Source organism: Triturus cristatus, chromosome 3_2 (assembly GCF_964204655.1).
Source record: "Triturus cristatus chromosome 3_2, aTriCri1.1, whole genome shotgun sequence".
Lineage (NCBI taxonomy): Eukaryota > Metazoa > Chordata > Amphibia > Caudata > Salamandridae > Triturus > Triturus cristatus.
This window is the reverse complement of record NC_140584.1, coordinates 332,370,573-332,385,678: the sequence shown is the minus strand read 5'-3', so window position 1 is coordinate 332,385,678 and position 15,106 is coordinate 332,370,573. Positions and strand designations below refer to the sequence as shown.

The 15,106-nt window shown below is 44.0% G+C and overlaps 1 protein-coding gene across 2 annotated transcripts in view; it reads left to right on the top strand.

Annotated features, from left to right (window-relative positions):
* Positions 1–15,106, top strand: part of KDM1A (lysine demethylase 1A) — a 718,736-nt gene that overhangs the window by 681,302 nt on the left and 22,328 nt on the right. The gene's annotated exons all lie outside the window — the stretch shown is intronic.

Here is a 15,106-nt window from a genome sequence, read left to right as displayed (position 1 = left end):
ATAACACCAAAAGGCTACTACACCTAATATACAAAGTCCACTATATGGGATTAGATGCCCTACTACTTTCAGTCGACGCTAAAAAAGCTTTCGACAGAGTGGACTGGGAGTTTCTGGACAAAACACTAGCGCACTTTGGCATAGGGGACCGCTTCCGGGCTTGGGTCGCAAGCTGTTATGACCAACCCAGAGCGACGATACGCGTTAACGGGATCAGCTCACGGCCGTTTGACATGAAGCGAGGCACAAGACAGGGGTGCCCTCCATCCCAACTACTCTTTGCGCCTTACATCGAGCCCCTAGCGCAACGGTTAAGGGACAACCCGATATCTCCGGTATCCCCTTTGACGGGGAACAACACACTATTAGCTTATATGCGGGTGACATCTTAGCGACCCTCGACACGCCCAAACGATCTGTCCCGGCTTTTCTACGAGAGTTGAATGAATTCAGAAACGTTTCAGGTTTTAAAATCAATATGGGGAAATCAATGCTTCTGCCCCTGAGTCTAAACAAGAATGCACCTGCAAGCATATTTCAAGAGTTTGGGGGATTACGACCCCAAACTGAGATCCTTTACTTGGGGATAGCCCTGGCCCCCTCCACTGAACAAACAATCGTGCGGAACTATGCCAACCTCACCTCCCAAATCATGCGGGATCTACGCCGGTGGCAGACACGCCACCTGTCGCTGTTAGGCCGCATCGCAGCGGTAAAGATGTCCATTTTGCCTAAAATACTATATATCTTTCAGACGATACCAGTGGGGCACCCCATGTGTTACATTTTCAAACTGCAAAAAGAGATACAACACTTTATATGGGCTGGGAAAAGGCAGCGGATACGTAGAGATCTATCCTACCGACCCCTGGACGAGGGAGGACTAGGGATTCCCAACTTACTGAGCTATTATAGGGCAACACAACTTTGCTACCTCGTGGAATGGAGCAGACCTGAGTCAGAAAAGAGATGGCTCTTCCAGGACAGGGGTATGGCGCGTCTATCCCTTTGGAAAATGGCATTCTTGAAACCTTCAGACAGACCAGCATATCTAAACAAATCTCCCATTACCCGCTCGGTAATGCAAGTATGGGACACAGTGGCGACTAAACGAGGGCTCACCTCCTTTCCCTTGCCCCTCACACCCCTGTTTGACAACCCAGAATTCCCACCAGGGCTTGAGGTGCGAGCATTCCCACAATGGCGGGCCTCGACCTGCAGGTCTGCAGGACACTTATTTGACCTTAATGGGTTCCTCAAGTACACCGACCTGCCTGACTGGCACAATATTAAGGACCCCAGGCGGTTCCAATACTTCCAACTCCGTCATTGGTTATTACAGACCGAAACGCGCCCCCTAGTCAGTAGTAAGCTCACGGCCTACGAGAAATGGCTCATATCCAAACACTCGGACCGCAAACTAATCTCCGAACTATATCAATTGTTCCGACCTCCGGCTCCTACGGGTCGCTCGGCTGGGCAGCGACGATGGGAGACAGAACTCGGCAGAAGCCTCTCCCTAAAAGAATGGCAACAAGTTTATTATAGGGCGAACCACACTGCCAGGGACACAGCAAGCCGAGAGGCAGCTGTCAAGGTAGCCATCTACTGTATTTGACTCCAGCCCGATTGCACAAAGACGACCCAGATCGTAGCCCAACCTTCTGGAGGGGCTACGACGAGGAAGGCACACTAACACACATACTCTGGGACTGCAGGGAGGTGACAGGGTACTGGACGGCGGTTCTTAATGACATGTACACCCACTTTGAAACTGAAATACCCCGCTTTCCTGTGTCTAACCTCCTGGGGCTGCCCAATGCGCTTACCTTCCCATTGAAATCCATGCGTGGGAAACAGATGGGACTGGCGATGGGTGCAGCAGTTCAACACATCTTGTCCTTATGGGGCACACAGACTTGCCCAACACACACGGGGTGGTTACATAAACTGTGGTACATCATTGCTATGAAACGAATACATGCTAATCTCACACAGTCGTCAGCCTCCTTCCATACTATCTGGCGCCCCATACTATCGCTGCTGGCACTCGAATTCAATGAAGTCACGTGTCCCAAATACCTCCGCTTACTTAGATTCACCGACCAACCGCAGCCAACAGAAACCTCTTAGGGTATAGTACATCTCCGTTCCCATAATGCGCACTGGCTTTTAACATGGCACACCGGTTCCGGGGAGGGCGGGAGGGGAAGTTGGGGTGTGGGTGGTGGGTGGTGGGGGTGGGGGGGTCTATAGTTGGTGGTTCTTGTTTTTATGAAGACCTGCACATTGCCTACAGATAGAGACTACAGCCTCGGGCACCACTGTTGGACACTTATCTCGAACAGGCGTTCGTTATCAGCTTCTGTTACGCTGAGATTGTAGACCAGTATTTAAGGAAGGGGAGGGATCCGATGGGACGCAAAAGGACGATTGTGGGTTCTAGTAAGTGTAATTTTGACTGCTTGAAAATCAATAAAATAAAGTTATTTAAAAAAAAAAAACAGTGAGTTGGAGGTTTAATGTATTAATGTACAAAACCTCCTGCGTGTATCTGTGTCAACATGTTTCGAAGCGTGATGCTTCTTCAGGACGGGTACACAGATCCCTACCCTTCTCACCAAGGACAGTATAAAACCGTCAAAAACATAGGGAATACTATGTGTTGATTAATGAAAAATGTGCCTATTATGGTCATTTATATGGCGACAAGGTAATGCCTTAATGTCCACCTGAAATGAAACACAAAAGTATAAAAGGAACATTAGCTGGATAGAATTATTCCAGACGTGAAGATCGTGACCTGTAATGGTGATATATACAGTGTCTATAAAACCCATAAAAATATATTGTGCTGGTGCAGTGGCCTGTAAAAAATGGGACGAAGACTAGACCTACAATACACGTAACATAAAGCACACACTCTGTATAGGACTGTTCCTGTTGTAAAGCGCACACTCTGTATAGGACTGTTCCTGTTGTTTGTTGCAGTAAGTACAAAGTGGAGAGAATATTCTGAATACATGAGACAGATGGCATCCTTGCTATCCTGAAGTCCAAGGCCTAATGAGCCTTCAGAAAACGCAGGGGATTAGATGCGGTGACAATCATCTGAATGTTACACTGTACCGTAAACCAACAGACCGAAACACATTGTTACAATACAACAGCTTCCATCCCAGGGCTCTGAAGGAGGGTTTACCATATGGCCAGTTTTTAAGGCTTGGCGTAATTGTACGGAAAAAGAAGACTTTTTCAGAGAAGCAAATATACTGAGCAACAGACTACACAAAAGAGGATACCCCAAGAGTTTGAAGAAGACCTCTATGAAAAGGGCATGGTTCAGCCCTCGTGAGGCACTACTAACGAAGACTATCAAGAATCATTCTGACCAGAGTGTGTGTGAGACCACGTTTTGCCCACTTAGTACTCAGGTGAAGAAAACCATTAAAAGACATTAGCCCACATTGAATACCCTAAACTGCTGTCAGGAATTACTGTTGTTCTCCTTTAAAAAAGGCAAAAACATTAGAGATCACCTAGTACACTCCGATACCAGTGTTATCAAAACCAAGAGCACCATACACGAACTTTGGTCACTTCCTCCATTGACAGGGCATTGCAAATGTGGCAGCTGTGTCGCCTGTAGGTACACTTTAGAGACGAAGCAATTCACTCAAGGTAACACAAATATCACACTTCGTGACTTGACCAACTGTTCCTCGGCCAATGTTATCTATTGTATCTGGTGCCCTTGTGGCTTGATATACATAGGCCAGACCACTCAACCTGTGAAAGCACGCATTGGACAACACCGTAGTCTAATTCGATGCCAGGTGGAGAATGCTACCCTTGTTGAATATTATAAAGAGAAATCGCATTCGGCTGATGATGTGAAATGGCAAGTGATAGAGAAAGCCAGGATGCCCCCAAGAGCTGGAGACATTTCACTCATTTTACAATCTCTAGAGTGTAAGTGGATCGATAAATGTGAGTCTATACGGGAAGGTTTGAACAGCCTTGAGGAATGACGCAGATTTATTAGCTTGCACTAAGGAACATATAACACAGAGCAGATCTCGTAACACCAACCAACCAGGGCTCTGATTAGACGTATCCATGATCTTAATATGTGCACTGTATATGTCAGTACCACCTAGCCAGGGCTCTGACTAGATCTTCCCGGATCCGAGTACGTGCATGGGCTATAAATTAGCACTAAGGATGTAAGTGTAATTGTACTGTATATATATTGGCACCAGGTTTTTACTCTTCATAAGCAAAATAGGTTGAATAATTACTGCACCTTATTGTGAAATCAGGATTATGCTGAGGAAATATATGTATGCATCTTCCACTCCAATATGTTATAAACATTATGTATACCTACCTTTTACAGAAGTATGTGAACTATATATAATTAGTACCAGCTAGTCTGGGCCCTGACTAGACATATCCTTGATCGAAGGACGTGCACTGTATAGAAATCAGCACCATAACTATGTGTGTGCACTGTATATATATTGGCACCATGTTTGTATATTCCAAATGAAAATACGTGTAACATTTAGAGCATTAATATGATATCAATATTATGCAGAGGAGACGTGTATACACCCTGCACTCCTATACGTTAGGAGCCTTGTAAATAGTGGCAAGATGGCGTCTGAGTGAGATTCACATCACTCACCTCCACTCCGCCCCGCTGGTTTACCGCTAGCTCACCAAGCTCTCTACCGACTGTGAGCCATCGTTCTGGCGAAGAGCGGTTCCGGTGATGACGGGAACGATGCAGGATGATTCAGAGATGGAGACCTGACGATTAGATGCCGGAGTGTGGAGGAGATTATCACCCACCGATTGTCGGTTGCTGATCTCAGAGATCTTTGAGCTGACTGAAGAACGGTGTAGCGGGAGAATCGCGGTTGCCGGTTGCTGATCTCTGAGATCTCTGAGCTGATTGAAGAACGGTGTAGCGGGAGAATCGCGGGCCCAGAGTGACCCAGATGGAGCACGAGAAGTGGATGCCGGGGCTTACCGAGTTCATCGCTGACTGCGGGTTGCTGGTCTGGTATAGCGCGGCTTCGGTGACAGGAGATTTTCATCCGCCGACGGCTAACTACCGACCGCCGACTGCTGGTTGCTGATCCCCGACCTGGTTGCACGGTACGACGGAACGTGAGTAGTGGATACCGGGCTTGGGGGAGATAAGGCTACAAGAAATGCGAAGACGGCTGGACCCTTCCTATTCATGCCAGGTTAGAAGATTTAATGAAATCCAGAGCCATCAGTACATGACAGCGTGGGAATCCATCACTCGGTTTCTGTTACTACGGGCTAGAGCGAGGCTCTGTTCCTGCTGTTGGCTAAGGCTGCTAGGGAGCACAGAGACAGAGACAGAGAAAGGCTGTGGCAGTTACTCCATAGAGCTCATGGCTGTGAGAGGGGGTCGCGGCAGGGTGAGGTTGAACACGATAGGCACATCCCGTAGAGAGAATGCCCCCAAGATTGAGATGGAGGCAAAGAAGACAGATATTCGTCCCAGCAAAGGAGCCAAACAAGAAAGGAGCAAAGATAAGACTGTGGCTATTAAAGATTCAAAAGTTGCAGATTTGCAAAATATGTTGCCTGGAGGGATGGCAGAGAAAAAACAAACTGCAATAACTTCCATGTTTCCCCCTATTGTTAGTAACAAGGGGGTGAGAACGCCAGGTGTGCCATCCTGTGCGCCATCGATGGATAGAGATTCGGACACCCAGGAAGTAATCCTCACTGAAAATCCCCAAAACCACCCTCAAGAGCATATGGAGGAGGGGCGGCCATCTTGGGGGTCATGCGACGAAAATACGGTCCTGGGGGCACCTACGGGGGATCCCCAGAGAGAGAATCTTGAAATTGATATGCCAAAGGAAATTGGACTTGAGCAGCTTCACCGGACAGCCAATGAAGAGGGGGCTATTCCAAAAAAAAAAAAGTTTCATGAGGCAGGCTATCTCTCCCCAGACTCCATGGAAAATTTTTATTCCTTAAATGAGGAATCGGCAGAATCAGTAGACTCAGAATCTGGGCTCTCCGGCAGCAGTGATGAGATGGAAGAGGATACCTCTGCAAGTAACCCCAGTCAACCGGAAGAAAAAAAGATACAGAAGAGAACCAAACGGGGGTCAGAAGGGAAGAGACATAGCCACAAGAAAAACCCAGATGAAGAAGGGGAGCTTGGATGGGATTATTCAGCAACTCAAATGCTACTCCTTAATAGCCCTAAAGGGGTCGAAAAATATCCAAAAAAACAGCAGCCCGATCAGAGGATGCAAACGGTCCGAGATGAAATCCCAGAACCCTCCTTGTCAATGATTCTGCAGTCATTAAAGTCCTTTCAGGATGAGATAAAGACCGAAAATCGTCAAGCACGGCTTGCCTCAAAGAAACTACAAGGCACTATGCGCAAGGTCGGGAAAACCTGCACAGAGATCGCAGAGTGGTTGGGCATGGTGGAGAAACGTACAGAAGATCTAGAAAACACGGTGGATACACTAAAAAAACAGACGTCCTCACAAGACAGTATGCTAAAAGATATAATGTGGAAGCTGGAGGAAGCAGAAAATCGCCAGCGCCGGAATAACCTGAGACTGTTGGGAATTCCGGAAAATATTGAAGGAGAGGATATCAGGGGGTTCACAATTAACTTATTGAACAATTCATTACCAGAACTAGCGCATTGGGACTGGGATAAGGAAGTTCAACGGGTGCATAGGTTTCCCCTGTCAGCCCCCAAGCGCTCTGCAAATACACAAGGATATCCACGTGTGATTCTAATATACTTTGGAAACTTTTTACTCCGACAGGCCGTTTATGATCTGGCCAGACCTAACATGAAAAGGAAGGGGGAAAATTTCTCCTATTTTGCTAAACCGGACTTTGCACATGCCACTGTGGAAAGGAGATGGAGACTCAGGCAGCTCATAACCCCAAAAAATCGGTGCATCAGCTTTTCTACAAAACCCGGCTAAATTAAAAATTATTCATCAAGGGCGGAACTTTTTTTTTACATCCGAAATACAAGCACAGAAAATGTTAGATGAAATTATAGTAGGAGAGAAGAAATCTACTGAGACTAAATGAGAGAATTGAACAGTAACTAATTTCCCTCCTTTACATATAAACTGGATTGAGCATATGGTAGAGTAGCGGGAGGATGGAGGGAGTGGGGGGCAATTCAGACGCTATCACACAAGCTCAGGATTGAGCTTGACTGCCTCAAGGGGGGTGGGTGGAGGGAATGAATTCACAGTTCGGTGGTGGGGGGGTGTCAGGGGTATAAGTATTCAACAGATATAAAGCATGTAATCAGGATAAACAGAATGTGGGGCATTAAACAGTATAAAGGTCAAGCTGAGTATGAATGGTACAAAGGGAAGAGAAGATCAAGGAAGATCAAGGAAGGGGGGCATAGAATCTTAAATGGCTAAATTAAAAATTCTGTCTATCAATATTTGTGGCCTTAATGACCCAAAAAAAAGACAGAGTGGCGGTGGGGATAAGAGCAACAGGGGCTGATATTATCTGTCTCCAAGAGACACACATGGAAGGGTCGCAACAACCTCTTCTTAAAACTCTAGGATATAGGGTGGTTATTGCCACTACACAAGCGACAAAAACACGGGGTGTAGCCATTCTCGCTACAGGGAGGGGAATGCAATTTGTCAAATCTGCAGCCGATAAATATGGTAGATGGACAATCGCGGAATGTCAACTCAACAATGGGAAAAAATTAACTATATGTTCTATATATGGTAATGTTATAGATGACCCAGCTGTATTTGAATATATTACTAATGAACTGACTCACTGGCCACTTCCACGGATTGTGTGTGGAGATTTTAATTTGAATTTGCCATGTGATTGGTCATTAGAGCCTGGATTTATATATAAAGGGAGGAATTCTAAGGTATATCAGGCCCTTAAAGAACTATGTAACACACACGGTTTGAGGGACTGTTGGCAGGTAAAACACCCCAAAGATCCAGGTTATACCTTTTTCTCCAATCCACATACTAAATTTGCCAGATTAGACTATGTGTTTGTAACTAACGCCATAATGTCAGACTGTATAATAGACAAATTACCACGAGTTTTATCCGATCATAATCCCCTAATCATGAGTTTTGACACCGGAAAAAGGAATGATGAACAGAATATGTGGACATTCGAAAGGGCGTTACTTTTAAATAAGGAGTATTGTCAACATATAAATAAGTGGATACCTGAATTTTTAGAGGATAACCTGGGTAGTACCTCAATAACGATAGTTTGGGATACTCTCAAGGCAGGAATTAGAGGAGAAACTCTACGGTTTTCTTTAAAACATAACCAGGAGGCTAAATTAAAAATGGGGATGCTACAAAAAAAGCTGGCTGAAGTAGAGGAGGGACTGATAAGGGTGGTACAAGAAGGCCAGAATACACTCCAGAATATCGAGGGGGCACTGAGTAGGGTAGCGTTGGCTAAAAATAACATTATCGACATATTTATGGAAAAGGCGATGTGTAAGGCTGCAATGAATAGGGAGAATATGTATGAGCTGAGCGAACAAGTGGGGCATCAACTAGCAGTGCGTACAAGACAACAAAATACAGCCAATACGATTATGGAGATCAGAGACCCAAAATATGGCCTTAGAACTGACCCTAAAGAGATGAGCCGCATTCCAGAGCTATTACCAAGAATTATATGAGGAAAGCTATGTTCAACAGAAAGAGATTGAGGAATATCTCGATCAGACATCAAAACCAAAGTTGTCACAAGAGGATCGAGCCAGTCTGAATGTAACACCACTATGGGAGGAAATATTACTGTCAATAAACAGCTTAGCTATAGGGAAGGCAGCCGGGTTGGATGGTATACCAGCAGAGTTTTATGTCAAATTCCATAAATCATTAAAAGGGATCTTAAGTGACTTATTCAAACACATTTTTCAGGGAGGACATCCCCCGGGATCCTGGGCTCGTGCCAAAATTGTAGTTTTTTTGAAGAAAAATAAAGACGCGGCAGAACTTGGATCCTATCGCCCCATTACTCTAATAAATTGCGACTCTAAAATATAAGCAAAATTACTCGCAAGCAGATTGGCACCAATCATTCACAAAATCGTATCAAACCGACAACATGGATTTATCCCGGGAAGATCTACCACCGACCATGTACAGAGAGTGATCACACTGTTTGACATTACCGAGATAGCAGGGGACCCTATGGCACTTATATTATTAGACGCAGAGAAAGCCTTTGATAGGGTCTCCTGGCGATATCTTTGGCCAGCAATGTCGAAGTGCGGTATAGGGGAATCGTTTATTCAAGCTATTCAAATGTTATATATAACTCCAGAAGCAGTAGTAATGGTGAATGGGGCAGTATCTGGAAAAATAGATATAACCAGAGGGACAAGGCAGGGATGCCCATGCTCCCCCCTATTATTCGCAATTTTTATTGATTCCTTTATCCATAGACTTGAAAATAATCAGGCAATCACACCAATAAAGACCACAAATGGCGATACAAAGACCTTAGCCTATGCAGATGATATTACGCTGGTTACAAGTGACCCAGGCACAGCAATGAATGCAATGGAAGAGGAGGCTAAAAACTTTGGGAAGGTATCCGGTTATAAGTTGAATCAGGATAAAACCCAGATAGTTCTTAATAATAAATCCGTGAGCAACGACGATAGGGTGGTAGAGAGTGCTATCTATCTGGGGGTAAATATAACGGCTAATCTGAAAAATCTGGTGAAGATTAATCTAGATCCGCTTATAAAACAAACCGAAAAAGATCTAAATAGATTAAATAACCTGCACTTAACGATTGGAGGTAGATGCAATGCGATAAAGATGCTCTTCTTCCCAAAATTTCTATATTTTCTCAGAACAATATGCTTGGAGTTTAGACCACAAACATTTAAAATCATAGACAACATGTTTTCACGCATCATATGGGGATATAGAAGACCTCGCAGGGCGCTTAGATACATCTTTCTTCCGAAAGAAAGAGGCGGCCTCGCCCTGCCCAACCTCAGAGTATATTGGTGGGCCACAATCCTGAAATACTGTAAAGTACTATTAATCTCTAATAGGGACAACAGGCCAAACCGGGATATACCAACACCACAAGAGCTAATCTTGGGCAATGAGGCTAGCGGGTACTTATGGCGACATATACACAACTGCTACTTTAAAAGAGTACGATTCAAAACCTTAGCAGGCATACATATCGCCTGGAATAATATGCGTAAATTGCTCGGAATCTGAAGGTTTTCCTATTATACTCCTTTATTGGAAAACCGTAATCTCCCAGAGATCTTTAATGATACCTATATGAATAACTGGCTAAATGCTGGGATCACTCAAATTGGTTGCTTCTATTCATCATCGGGGATCAAATCATTCGAAGATTTAAGAAATGAGTACATGCTAGAACATAGAGACTTCTTTAAATTTCTTCAGGTTAGAGATTTTTTGATAAAGAAAGGGGGCGGACGCTCAAAATTTCAGAGAATACAGACCGTTGAAATAATAAAGGGAAATAAAGCAATAAAGATCGGTGAAATTTATGATAGCTTGGTTACCGTATTCCCCGATGATATGAATAAATTTGTCGCAAAATGGCAGGAAAAACTGGGGACAACAACAGTCATGTGTGAGATCGTACGAATTATTTCAATCTATTCTAATGTCAGCAAGATTGCAAGCCCAATATTATAAAACGTTTTTTCAATTATACTATACACCAAATAAGATAGCCAAATGGGGTTCGGGTAAAGGTACAGAATGCTCACGATGCTCATTGTATGAGGCCGACATTGTACATATATTTGCAACCTGTGACACATTACAAGGCCTGATTAGGGATATCTCTGGCTTTTTATCCGAAATCTTCAATGTAGGAATTGAAATTACAACAGGAGAAATAATGCTAGGTATAGATGGCAATATTCGACCAAATAACATGCAAGGGTTGATATTTATATCTATGGCAATCCTTAGAATATGTCTGGCGTCGGTCTGGTTGGACCCAAACCCACCCGTTTTTCAACAGTGGCGGGCCCAATTATTGGCTTCTTATCGTCTCGAGATAGCTATCTATAGAAGGAAGGGGCGGAATAAAAAGAAACTAGGGCTAGGAATCTGGGATCCCTTGATGCAGTGGATGCAAAACCTTGAGTCATGAGAGATTTTAAACTATCCAAAATATGAAATGTAAAGGAAAGGCTGTAATAATACACGGCCAAAATAGTCTCCGGTAAGGCGAACAATTGAAATACTATAATATAATTGTTTGACGGTGGAAGTATAATGTAATACTTATGTTATTATAAGTTTACCTGATTCATGCATGTACAAAGAATAATAATGCTCAGGATAGGGTGGGGCGTGGATAAGGAAGGGATGTATGTATATGGAAAAATGTAAGAATAAAAATATTAAAAAAAAAAAAAAAAGAAGCCTTGTAAATAATTATAAGCTGCACTCCTTCTCCCAAGGGGACTATGACAAGTACTTGACTCGAGTACTAATTTAATCCGTACACGTTTGAGACCCATTAGTTGGTGAATTAATGTGGAACCCCACTATTCTGAACCACAGCACAAATATTGCTGTGCTAGTCATATACCACTTAAATACGAGTAATACTCACAGTCCCTCGTTACATCTAGGACCTTATAAGATGGCCGCCACACTAACTTTTAATTTTGATCTATCTGCGCATGTGCCAGCATTCCATTTCCAGTTTACACACTTCTTAAATCACCATCTATGTCGGCGTCCCGTACTGAATACCACTACTCCTTTGAGAAGCGCGACTCGGTGACGCTGAAGTAAGTAGCCTCCTCACTCCCCGCATTTAGGTAGCACTCCGTAATTTAATTACCCTGCTTATGCCCCAACACTTGTATTTTACAGTTCGTCCTAGTATCAATCCGGACGACCGGTATCTAAAGGGGTTTCAACTCTTAACCCTCGATGCCTTCCTTGCTACTAAGCCTGAATTACTGAAATTGTGGTGAGTTCGCCCGCATCTTCTTACATTCACGGTGCATGGTGCTAGTAATTTAATTCTTACACTCACGCATGCTTTAACCTTATTGCAGAATTCGTATTCATTGTTCCTGCTCCCTCTACAGACAGAATATTATCCGGTAAGCACTTCTACTTACCACCTCATGTAGGTGACAGTGTAGTTACTCAAGTCACCCAATACTGATTTACTCATGTGTATCCCCATTAGGTACTCCTCCTTACTGTCAGGATACACTCAAGAAATAGACGCCTTGAGCTGACAACGGTAAGACACGGCGCGCCAATTGGTCTTCGCCCATCTCACTACCACGCTGTATTCCTTTCCCTCATTAGTCCCCAGAAACGCTGTCCTAAAGAGACCCCGTATCGAGAGCGGGTCGAAACATTGTCGACACTACTAAACGAGAGTCTGATTAATACCTTATCCAATATGTACAACTCGTCCTTTTAACTTTACCAATTACCTGTTCTCCCGCTTGGCACTTTTTACTTAGTACTCACCACGTTGGGTTATGGTCACTTCACTGGGGCTCACTAATCACTCTGATGTGCTGATAATGTAAACTTTCCATTTTTTGTGCAAGGAAGTACATCTGTGGTAATCATTGTGACTACAGAATAAATCTTCTCACTTCGGTTGAATTGAGAACCACTTTGACTAATTGTTGTTTTGGGCTTTCTGAGGAATTCTCCTACGATATTGTGTAATGTTTATATTTTTTTCAGGTATTTCTACCGTGACCTCATTAGGAAGGTTGGAATTAGCGAGTTATTTCAGCTTGCATATTCTGTATATATTTTTTTAGAAATGAGTTCCAAGAAACTTAGCAGCTGGGAGATTGTTGCCCTTTCCTTGAACAAGGGTCTGACCAGGTCTTCCAGGTGGGATGCACCTGTGGGTCCGGTGGAGTTGTTATCCTCCACGACGTTCCTTTTCTCTTGCTGTCCCCCATATAACACTCAACCCGCAGGTCCGCTTTCTTGCCTTGGAGGGTCAGGTGATCACTTTAATATGTGTCTATTCCCCACCTGCAGTCATTAATGTTTGCCATGGGGACCTTTCTAATCTCCACAAGGTCTTACAGTGCAAGGGGTGACTTCGGTGCAGTGCCCAACCCAGAGAAGCTTGGCCAATTTACATATACCTCCGCAGCCAACTACATTCAATCATGAATAGACTTGATCTTCTTGCCTGCCACTGACTGTCAAGCGCACTCACAAATTCAGATACTACTTTGCGGTATAACTGATCATTCCCCACTCCTTCTGTTGCGGGGATTCTGCACATATACAGAACGATGCACAGGAAAACAGGACCTCGGTGACTAGGGGTGTGCCAACCTACCACATTAGTACCCAAAATTCCAAACCGACTAGCTATAGTGTCTCATTCGTTCTCCGTCTACAGCGAAGCTACCAATGATTAGACAACCCAGAACACATCACTCTATCTTGGGAATCGCGGGAGCCAGACACTCTTTTGCTCACTCACTCATACTTGTCCACAATGCGAGTAATCGGAGACGCAGTATAGTTTAAAATGTGTATTTCAACTAATGCGCTCTATGGTGCATTACACGGGCCAATACTAGCAGCATAATACATAAACACAATATAGTCAGCATTGTTACAATACCATAGAATACAAACGGGGATATCATGTTCTAAAAATGTGTGGAAAAGGGCTAAACGACCTAACCACCCTCCCCGCGACAAGAGATAGTTTATTATAAAAAGAAGACCTCTGGGCTTTGTCAGCAGACCCCCATAACTCAAGGCCTAGATGCAATGTTCACATCGCAGGACAAGTACAGCTCTTCTCTTCGGAAAGGTGTCTCTCCAAGTGTGTCAAAACCTGTTTTGTTTGCAATATTAAAGCACACAATTTCCAATACTTGCGTGATATTCAATGTAACTCTGATGTAGGAGATTCTGTGCAGCTCCACAGATATCCCATTGTGCCAAAATTCCAAGTGCAGCAGCATGCGCCATTAAACCAATCCCAGAACAGTCCTGCTCATGAGCAACTAAGGGGCTCATCAGCTAGTCGAAACCCGGGTCCGGACATGACGTATTGGAAAGGCATAAATCCAATGCCCACATAAATTGACAGCAGAGGCATGAAAATACTGGTTGCACGCAAGTGAAATACGCAAAACGGAAGGATAATCCATAAGACATGCTGAGTGTCGCAAGTGGCAGTGTACCGAAGCATTGATGCATTCGGTCACGAAGCAATTGCAGCAGGCCTGGTCTGTGCAGCACCAGAAGAGGAGCAGCCATTGCGTAGCAGTCACAGAAGAAGCAAGATTCCAGAGGCTAATGCTAATAATAGGGGAACGCCGCCAAAAACACTTTAAAAAAAATAGAATGAATAAATGGAGGTATTACACCAAATATAGTCTGAAAAAAAGACTCGAGGCCAGGACACACAGCCTTAAAAAAAAATATACAAGGCTTTGAGTAGTCGACGCATTGAAAATGCGGTGAATCAACTCCCCAAAATGTGATGAATCAATCCCCAAAATGTAGTGGGAGGTTTGTATTTAAAAGTGTTTGAACTTCAGTGGCTTCACTAGCCACCTGGAGGGTGAAGGTTTCTCGTGCAGAAGTCAGTGCAACTTCTCGTTGCGTTAAAAGCGATTTTAATCTGCTCAGCTTGTTGAACTCTGCTTACAAAGTAGGTATTGAAGGCCAAACTGAAGTGGCCCACGCGGGGGTGGGAAAAGCATATTATTGCAACAAACTACGCGCTGTGAAACCGTTACAATATATGGTATGCCAGCAAGCAAGCCGCAGCATTCTTGGTTATTTAAAATATGATAGCTACCGTTAGTAAGCAGAGTGAAGGTGGGAATGATGGCGGGCACTGGTTTATCTTTCAAAACACATGCGAGATTCGGAGCTGACAGATTACATGCTCCATGCAATTGTATGTTTTTGCATATTAAGGAATGTCCTACTGTGGAATCACAATCCTCTCCGGTAAGATAAACCTCGGTATCTTCCCTCAAACATCGATAAGTGAAAGG